The 9,177-nt window shown below is 54.9% G+C and overlaps 1 long non-coding RNA gene across 1 annotated transcript; it reads right to left on the reverse strand.

Moving 5' to 3' along the window:
* Positions 1 to 849: 849 nt before the first annotated feature.
* On the reverse strand, positions 850 to 6,982 carry LOC130681458 (uncharacterized). The gene is made up of 3 exons (XR_008994625.1): positions 6,846 to 6,982; positions 6,144 to 6,324; positions 850 to 1,711 (listed from the first exon to the last, which is right to left on the reverse strand). It is a non-coding gene; the product is annotated as an uncharacterized LOC130681458 (long non-coding RNA).
* Between the last annotated feature and the right edge of the window lie 2,195 nt (positions 6,983 to 9,177).

Here is a 9,177-nt window from a genome sequence, read left to right on the forward strand (position 1 = left end):
GGAGCTGCTCCAGAAGTTTGCAATGCACTGGAGGGAAAATAGTGCCACCTGCTCTGCTGGGAAGGGAACCAGGGCCTCCCAGTCCCCCCTTTCCTCTTCAGCTCCTCCTTAGCTCTTTTTTCTGCCTTCTCTACATCTTTAAGCTTCCTGAGGGGATAAACACTGTCCATAGTACTCAGGACAATTGAATTTGGCTCAACCGACCCTGCTGTCCGCATGCAAGGCCCCTCCGTGGCCTGACAGGAAGGATGGAAGGGAGACATGTCCCCTGCCCTTGCAGGGTGGGGGTGAGCTGGGTCCACCAGCTTGCACATCTGCAAACTCCACTGCTTGCATGTCCTCCACTCACCCTAAAGCCGTAGATCCGTCCCAGATGCCCCAGCTCCCTCCAGACAAGGCCCCCTCGGCCCCTGCACTTCCACCAGCTCATCAGGTTCAACAGGTTCAAACCGGGGTCCTCTTCAGATTAATGGCACCAGTTATTCAAGCTGGGGGCTGGGCCCCTGCCGCCAGGCCCACACCTCCAGATCACAACTCTCCTCCGTCCGCCACAGCCATCTTCTGGCAAGGCAGACGGCACCCTGGCCCCCCCAGTCTGCTTCCACACCACAGCCAGAGCATCTTTCTACATTGCGACACTGGCCTGAAGCCCTACCACCTTCCCCATTGGCCATCCCCTGAGTCTCACCCACTCGGTGCTCCGTGGCCTCCCCGCTTGTCTCATCTTAGCTTCTGGCCACAGCCCAGCTGATCTGATCTAACTCCTGTTCAGCCACCCACCCATGTGGAAAGTGGGGACTTCATCTCCATTCTCCTATTTGTTTTAGATCTTTTAAACACAGTTTTATTGAGACAATTTTTAGGCGTACAGAAAAATCAGAATGCTGTAATGATTTATATATTAACTTGATTCAACAATTGCTGTGTTAACTTTTCACCAGGTTTGTTTTGTCTCAATCTATACACACCCATATATATTATAAATATGTTTGTTGCTTTACCATTTGAGATTAAGTTGTGGACATCATGATAAAGGCGGCATTTCAGAGCAGCAGAGGAAAGATGGACTCTAATAATAATGATACTGGGACATCTGGCCAGCCTCTCAGAGGTGGGAGCTGTGCCCCCTACAGTCCTTGGCCAAAGTAATTTCCAGATGAAACAAAAATTTAAATCTGAAAAATCATCTAAGTAGTAGAGAAGAATACAGGTGAATATTTTAATAATCTTGTCACAAGAAAGGCCTTTCTCAACATGCCACAAAACAAAGGCCATGAAGAAAAAGAGATAAACATGACAACATAAAAATAAACGTGTAAAGTATGCCTCAAGCCAATTTTAAGAGTAAGAATACTGTGGACAGCAAATTAAAAGTCAAATGGGAAAAAATTTCTCTAGCCATTTAATCACAAATGGCTATTTAAATTCAAATTAAATGCAATTAAAAATTCAGTGCACCATTTACTGTCGCCACGATTCAAATGCATTAAAGTCACCCACGGTCGTGGGCTACCACACTGAAAGCACAGATCATAAATCATTCCTATCATGGTGGAGAGAACACATCTGGCAGCACACTTCTTTTAATATATAAAGACTTCTTGCAGATCAGTTTTTAAAAGATGACAAGTTCGAGAGCAGAGCTCAGTGACTGACAGTTCCGGGAAGAATTTCCACCAAGCAGCAGGAAAATGAGCTCAGCCTCGAACTCCTACAAAAGAAATGTCAGAGAAAACACAGTTATTGGCGCCCTCTCTGGGGTCATCAGACCCGCACTGACTGAAGAGCAGGGTGATCCTTGGAGGGGGGCCAGGCGTTGAGAAAACACATTCTTACCGGAGAGAGTAGAGTGGTTCTGACCATTTGGAGGACAAGGGAGCAAAAACCTTGAAATTAAAACATTCAGTCCTTTTGACTCGGGAATTCTGCAGCTCAAAATCTCACAGAAAAAAACAGGCGTGAGCATTCAGGTCTGCGAGGGCGTTGCTGCAGGCGGAGCCCTGGAAACGCTCCCTCTCCGGGGCATGGAAGGGAGGGGCCTGCTGCTGAACCCCCAGCCTGGCCGTGAGACGTGGTGACAAACGGCAGACGGCGGGACGCGCACGCGTGACGGGGGCCTTCCCGACCCGGGCAGCAAAGGGGAAGGCCGAGCGCCGCCGGGCCCGCGGGAACACCGCAGCCCCGCACTCCCGGGGCCCCCACTTCCTCATCCCTACAATGGGAGCAGTGACAGCCCTGAGCCTCCTCCACACTGAAGGTGTCTCCCCAAATTCCCGTGTTGACACCCTCACCCCGAATGGGATGGTGTTAGGAGGCCGGTCCTTCGGGAGGCGATCAGGGTCAGCGGTGGCCATGGGGGTGGGGCTCCATGACGGGGTCGGGGTCGGGGCCTTCACCGGAGAGACTCCGGGGGCTGGTGCTCCGGCCCCGCGCTCTCCGTCTCCCTCCTTCTCTCTCCTCTCTCTGTCTCTCCGTCTCTCTCCGTCTCTCTCCATCTCTCTCTGTCTCTCCCTCTCTCTCTCTGACTGTCTCCCTCTCTCTCTGTCTCTCTGTCTCCCACTCTCTCTGTCTCTCCCTCTCCCTCCCTCTCTCTCTGTCTCTCCCTCTCTCTCTGTCTCTCCCTCTCTCTCTGTCTCTCCCTCTCTCTCCCTCTCTCTCTGTCTCTCTGTCTCCCTCCCTCTCTCTCTGTCTCTCCCTCTCCCTCCCTCTCTCTCTGTCTCTCCCTCTCTCTCTGTCTGTCTCCCTCCCTCTCTCTCTGTCTCTCCCTCTCCCTCCCTCTCTCTCTGTCTCTCCCTCTCTCTCTGTCTGTCTCCCTCCCTCTCTCTCTGTCTCTCCCTCTCCCTCCCTCTCTCTCTGTCTCTCCCTCTCCCTCCCTCTCTCTCTGTCTCTCTGTCTCCCTCCCTCTCTCTCTGTCTCTCCCTCTCCCTCCCTCTCTCTCTGTCTCTCCCTCTCTCTGTCTGTCTCCCTCCCTCTCTCTCTGTCTCTCCCTCTCCCTCCCTCTCTCTCTGTCTCTCCCTCTCTCTGTCTGTCTCCCTCCCTCTCTCTCTGTCTCTCCCTCTCTCTCTGTCTCTCCCTCTCTCTCTGTCTCTCTGTCTCCCTCCCTCTCTCTCTGTCTCTCCCTCTCTCTCTGTCTCTCCCTCTCTCTCCCTCTCTCTCTGTCTCTCCCTCTCCCTCCCTCTCTCTCTGTCTCTCCCTCTCTCTGTCTGTCTCCCTCCCTCTCTCTCTGTCTCTCCCTCTCTCTGTCTGTCTCCCTCCCTCTCTCTCTGTCTCTCCCTCTCTCTCTGTCTCTCCCTCTCTCTCTCTCCCTCTCCCTCCCTCTCTCTCCCTGTCCAGCTCTCTCTCCCCCGACAGTGCCCACCGCCCCCCTCCCACACACTGTGCTCACACAGAGGGGAAACACCCAGAGAAGGCACCCTCACCGGAGCCCAGCCCTGCGTGGACTTGACTTCCAGTCTCCAGAACTGGGAGAGAAGCGATGCCGATTCAGACTCCCAGCACGTGGCGTTTTGTCACGGCTGCCCGAGGGGACCAGGCCGGAGCCAACGGGGTCACCGTGATGTCCAGTGAACCCACAGAGAGCACCTGTCAGCCTTCAGCAAATGTTACCATCACAGCAGGGCCGGTTTATGCTATTGTTATTGTTTCGTTTTTTGGGGGGGGGGCAAGAGAATGTAGCACTTTCTTTCTTTATGACTGATCTTATTTTTTTTTATTGTGGTTAAAAAAAACACATAACAAATGAATCATCCTCGAGTCCAGAGTTTTAAATGGATATGTGTATTTGGGATGTGTTTGTGTGGACATAGAAACAATTCTTGAGGAATATACAACAGACTGTTAACAAAGGTGACCCGTGCGACAGGAGAGGAGGCAATATGGGGATTCTTACTGTCTGAAGTTTGTGTTTTTATAACAAGGATGGTTTACTTTTATAATGGGAAAAAGGGACAAAAATTGAAAAAGTGGCAACCCTCGCTGTCTTAGTTGGGCTGCTGTAACAAATCATCACAGACTGGGTGGCTTATAAGTTGATTTCTCATAGTTCTGGAAGGTTGGAAGTCCAAGGTCAGGGGGTGGCAGGGTCAGGTTCTGGGTGAGCACTTCCTGGTGTGTAGATGGCCGCCTTTTCGTTGTGTCCTCCAGGGTGGAAGGGACAAGGGACCTCTCTGGAAGGACCTGATCCCATCAGGAGGGCTCCACCGTCATGACCTAGTCACTCCCCAAAGGCCCACTTGCTAATTCCATCAGACTGGGGTTAAGAACTTCAACAGCTGAACTGGGGGAGAGGGGGTACAGCACACAGAACCCTGGCTGCCACCCAAAAACCTCACTTCCGTATCAGTGGTCAGCCTGCAGGGCGTCCCCCTGGCACACGAGTCATGGTCTGCTGGCCTGTCTCACGGCTCACAGGAAGGGGCTCGGGCACCAGTCCCCGAAAGCAGCTCCCCAGGGCTAGGTGAGGTGTCGGGAGGGGTGGCAGCCCGGACCCTGCAGCATGCCTGGACCTCGCGGAGAGGCCGAGGCTCCCGATGGCCTAAGAAGCAGGTCTTTCCCCCAACAGAACCTGTCACTTTGAAGTTGCCCCCAGAAATTCTCCTCAAAGCAAGACTGCAATGCAATGGCTCCAGTTTCCAGGCTTCAAGGAACCCAACAATAGGAGGGACCCCTTACTGGAAGAAAGGTTTCCCAGGCCTGGGGCCCCAGTAGCCCGCCTTTGCCGGACAGGGCTCACTGTCACACCTAAAGCCGAGATGTAAGGACTCAGCATTTTCAGGAATAAGGTGCACTTTCTCCTCCTTAGGTAACAGAAATTTACCAAACAATAGGTTCAGTGTTGAGAGGAAAACAGGTATATCTTTGCCATTAAAAACAACTCTCTTGTTTGTTTAACACATCTAGCTAGCACACCAATGTGCTGGTTAAAGCTGGCTTTTAGTTTCAAAAGAGCAACTCATGTTTCTGATTCCATTTTTCCCTTCTGAAGCAGGGAGCTTGACAGTTTACTCATAAAAAATTGGGCTTGTGGACTTCTTTATCTGTAAAATTATTTTCACCCAAATCGTTTAGACTATGGCCACAGTTCACAAGCAACAGAAAACAGCCTTGACTTGGGAGGGAAATGTCATGAAGCCCACATCTGACCTCACGGTGGACTGGCATGGCTTTCTCACCGATGGGGCCGCCCAGGGAACAGTGTTCATTGGTTTCACAAGCTCACCTGCCTTTTCTGGATGGCTTAGTTTAAAATTTGGAGCAATGAGAATGAAGGAAGGCACCGATAAAGTTTGACAGCCTGGAGAGTGACAGGAGGATGGGACCAGTATCTCCCTTGATTCTCACCCAAGCCCCATGTGCACTGCTGAGCCACACGGGGAACAATGATGGGGCGGGGTGTGTGTGTGTGTGGTGGGCACCCTTGTGCCGATGGGCTGTACTCTGCGAGATGCATCTAGAGAGAGTCCATGAAAACAGTCCTAAGAACAAAGGGCTTGGAGTTCAACTGACTTCATAGAATTTCCACGTGCCTTGTTTCCTGAGGAGTCAGATGAATGTGGTGACACTGAGCCCTTCCCTTGGCCTTCTTGAGGTCTCCCCCAAGCCAGGGCAAGGCCCTTTTAGGGACAGAGTAGACACCAGGATGGGATGGTCTGATCTCTTCTCTGGGACTATGTGGGTCCAGATCTGTTGGGACCCATCTGTGTCTGAAAACAAAGCCAGTACAAGGTGAGAAAGGGAAGCAGAATTCTGATAACACTCCCTGAACACCTGGATCCAGCTGTGCCTGAAGCTTTCCCCAGCTGTCCCAGTTATGCTGGCCACTCTTTTCCTCTTTTGGAGTTGGACATCAATCACTGAGCTCCAAGCAAGTGGACACAAAACCCAGTGGCCACCCGGTGCTCTGACTGTGGGAATCAGCTCCCCAGTCTCTGTCTTGGGGGTTCCAATGTGGAGACATACATTCCAGCCACTGTCCTCCTTGTCACCTCCTCCTCTCCCTGCTTGCCTCTTGTCACCGTGTGTCTACCAGTCCTGGGTCTCCTTCTGCAGCAGGTGGGACATTCTCTGGCCCCGAGCCCCTGCTTTGTGGGGTCCTCTTTTAAGCCATCTGGACCCACTCAATCCTCTGCACCCTGGGGTCTCACCTTTTAGCCTCTGACTCCTGGTGGGCTTGCTGGGGGCGGGGGTGCTGGTGGTGCTCCAGGCAGGAGAGCCGGGGCCGCCTCCATGAAGCTAGTCTTTCGGGGTTCCGGCAAACTCTTGTCTCTCCAGAGAACCAGCGGTCTACGTCACCTCCCCTCAGCCCCCATTTCTGCTGCAGGGACTCTGGACAAGCCACTGTGGGTTAGGCAGAGCCCTGGACCCAGGGGCACCCCCTTACCACCAAACCCAAACCTGAACCAAACCTCCAGGGTGTGGCCCTGGCCCCGGCTCCCTCAGGCACCCCACATGTGGTGACAAAGAGCAGGCCTTCCGCTCACCTGGAGGTCACCTCAGCCCCACTCTCATCCCCCTCGGAAGCTCTCCCTGACTGCCGCCCACCGCATGGCACCCGCACCCCGCCTTCTGTGCCTTCCTGTCACCCGTGCCCCCTCCTGGCCCCCCGCTGGCCTGCCCCCCCTCAGGGCCTGCTTGCAGAACGCGCCCAAGCCAGGCGCAGTCCAAAGCCTGCCTCGCTCTGCCTGTCAAGACTAAAATTGTCGGTGAAAGCAGTTGTGTCAGTTTTAAGAATTACCTTTAACTGTTAACTTAGTGCGAAGACAAATAATTCAAAGATTTTGAATCTAAACTGCCAGTTAAATGCATTACCTGAGAGGAAGTAAAACTTTTCACATATGAAAACTCACCGTTGGCTGTGATAGGGAAAGAACGCGGCCACCAGCAGTTCGGCGATAATTCTCGCTGCCCCCCTGCGTCAGCCTGTCCCCCCGGGGGCTGTGCGCTGCCGCGGGGGCTCCGCGGGCCGGGCCGCGCGAGCAGCAGGCCGCCGACGCCCGGGCGGGGCGCTGTCCGCCCCCCGCCGGCAGGAAGGGGCCTGTCAGTGGCTCTCCGGGCGCCTTCCTCACCGGCCCGCAGCGCCCCCGCCCTCCCGTCCCAGGGAGAGCCCGGGACGCCTGTGCCGCCCGGGGGTGGGGGGTGACCCACGGGGCGCTGGGGCCTGTCCGTCCGTGCCCCGTGGGCGCTGGTCCCCGCCGCTGGCCTGCCTCCCGCTCAGAACGCGCCCGGCCCCCCGCCCCGCCGGCCCCCCGTGCACGTTCTCCCGCACCCCCCGGCCGCGTTCCCTGCCCCCGTCTAGGAGAGGCAGGAAGGTGCCCCCTTAGTGTCCGCCGCCCCCGATGCGCGTCTCCCGCAGAGCGAGGCTGTCCGGGCGGCAGGGGCAGGTGCCTCCCCGCCCCCGGCGCCCCTCCCCACACCCCGCCACACCTACCTTCCTCTCTTTTTATTAATGCGAAAGGTTTACACATATTTATATGCTGAGAGGAAAAATCTCTCCCTTCTTTTTCTCTCTCCCTTCCATTCCTCAAAATTCCTAATTCCTCAAGGCAGTTGTCTCTCGGTGATTTAGAAGAAAGGAAGGTCTGATTAGAACTCCTCCAGGTGAGCGGGGGAGCAGCGGGCCGTCTGCTGGGTGTGTGGCGGGCACGGCAGGTCGGGGAGAGGGGTTGCCCGGCGGCTCAGGGCGCAGGTCCGGCGCAGTGCGGTTCTCCTGCCTCCGCTCTGCCGCTTGCCCAGAGCTGACATCCTGCGGGGGCCGCAGGGGGCCCCCCATCAGCCGGGGAGGCCTCAAGAACCCAGGCACCTTTTCGCAGGGGATGGGGGAAGGGCTGTGCGCGCTGGTGTTCCCAGATTCCACTAGAGCGAACCTCACAACCAGACTTCCCTGAACACACAGCAACCGGACAGGGGTCCCCACGTCCTGGGACAACTGGAAATTTCCATACTTGACTTGACTTTTAGGAGGGAAAAATAAAGGAAAGCAGCAGTATTTTTCCTAATTTTTCACCTGAAAATCCTTGAATCTTATGGAGTGGTCAAGGATCCCACTGAAAAGCTGATGACTGATTTCCTCAGAAAAAGCAAGACCTTAAGAAAAAAAAGATATTGCATGTGGTTGTGGGGCCACGTGGACCCTTGGGTAAGACTCCTTGCTTGGGGTCTCGTTCAAGCCCCACAGAGCCATGGAGGACCTGCTCTGTCCACTGCCAACGCTGATGCCCTTGGGTGTGGGATTGGGGGAAAGCTGGGCTCCTTCCAGCAGAGAGCCTGGGCCCTTGAGCCCCGTCTGGGGACTCACACGCCTTTCCAGGTCACCTACGTCACCTACATCCCCTCTCCCCTGCCTGTCAACAGCACTGCCATCCTCTCCCCTCAACCCCTACCCCACCATGGCTCCTGCCCTGAAGGTGAATTTGACAGGCTGCCTTTCACCTAGATTAAAATTGCTGCAAAGTAAAATATTCAAAATCTGCATGTCACTCAAGTTTATCACACGTAAGAGGTGCAATCAATTCCTTTATCTTGACAGTGGAGCGGCTGGGGCCTCCGAACGAGTGGCATCTCAAAGTTCTGATGTGATGAGAGCATTCGGTGAACACTGGGACGTGCTAGCGTCACCTGGAGACAAAGCCAACGTGCCTGACAGGCAGGCACTGCTGGAACCCAGCTCTTCACTCCTCCAAGCATCAATGTCCACGGACAGCTAGCACTTCATTATTCATGGCCATGGGGGACAAGGATGAATGACGTGGAACGTTGAAGTCAGCACATTGTTGAAAATAGGGGCACCTGGGAAAGTAACTCAGGCTCCATGCTCTTCTCAGGGAGCTGCTGGTCAGCCTGCAGCGGGCTACCTTCCTGGCCCTTCGCCAACAGAGTGGGGCCGGGGGCAGCGTCCCCCCCACCCTTCCTCTAGGGGTCACGGAAGGAGCCAGGCAAGGGCTGCCTCCAGACAGGCCTAGGATGACAGGAGCAAGTCCTTAAGAACCAACTGCTTGCTTTCCTCCTGAAGTGATTCCATTGGAAAGCGCCCTCAAGTCACGTTTCAACACCTGTTAGCCTGCAGGGAACTTGGCTCTGCTCTAGGCCCCTTGGGAAAGCAGCGGATGCCCTCCCGCGCAGGTGGGGCGCGAGGGTGAGAGTGTGCGTGTGTGCGTGTGTGTGTAAAGTTGTTTCATTAAC

This window comes from Manis pentadactyla, chromosome 18, assembly GCF_030020395.1.
Source record: "Manis pentadactyla isolate mManPen7 chromosome 18, mManPen7.hap1, whole genome shotgun sequence".
Classification (NCBI taxonomy): Eukaryota; Metazoa; Chordata; class Mammalia; order Pholidota; family Manidae; genus Manis; species Manis pentadactyla.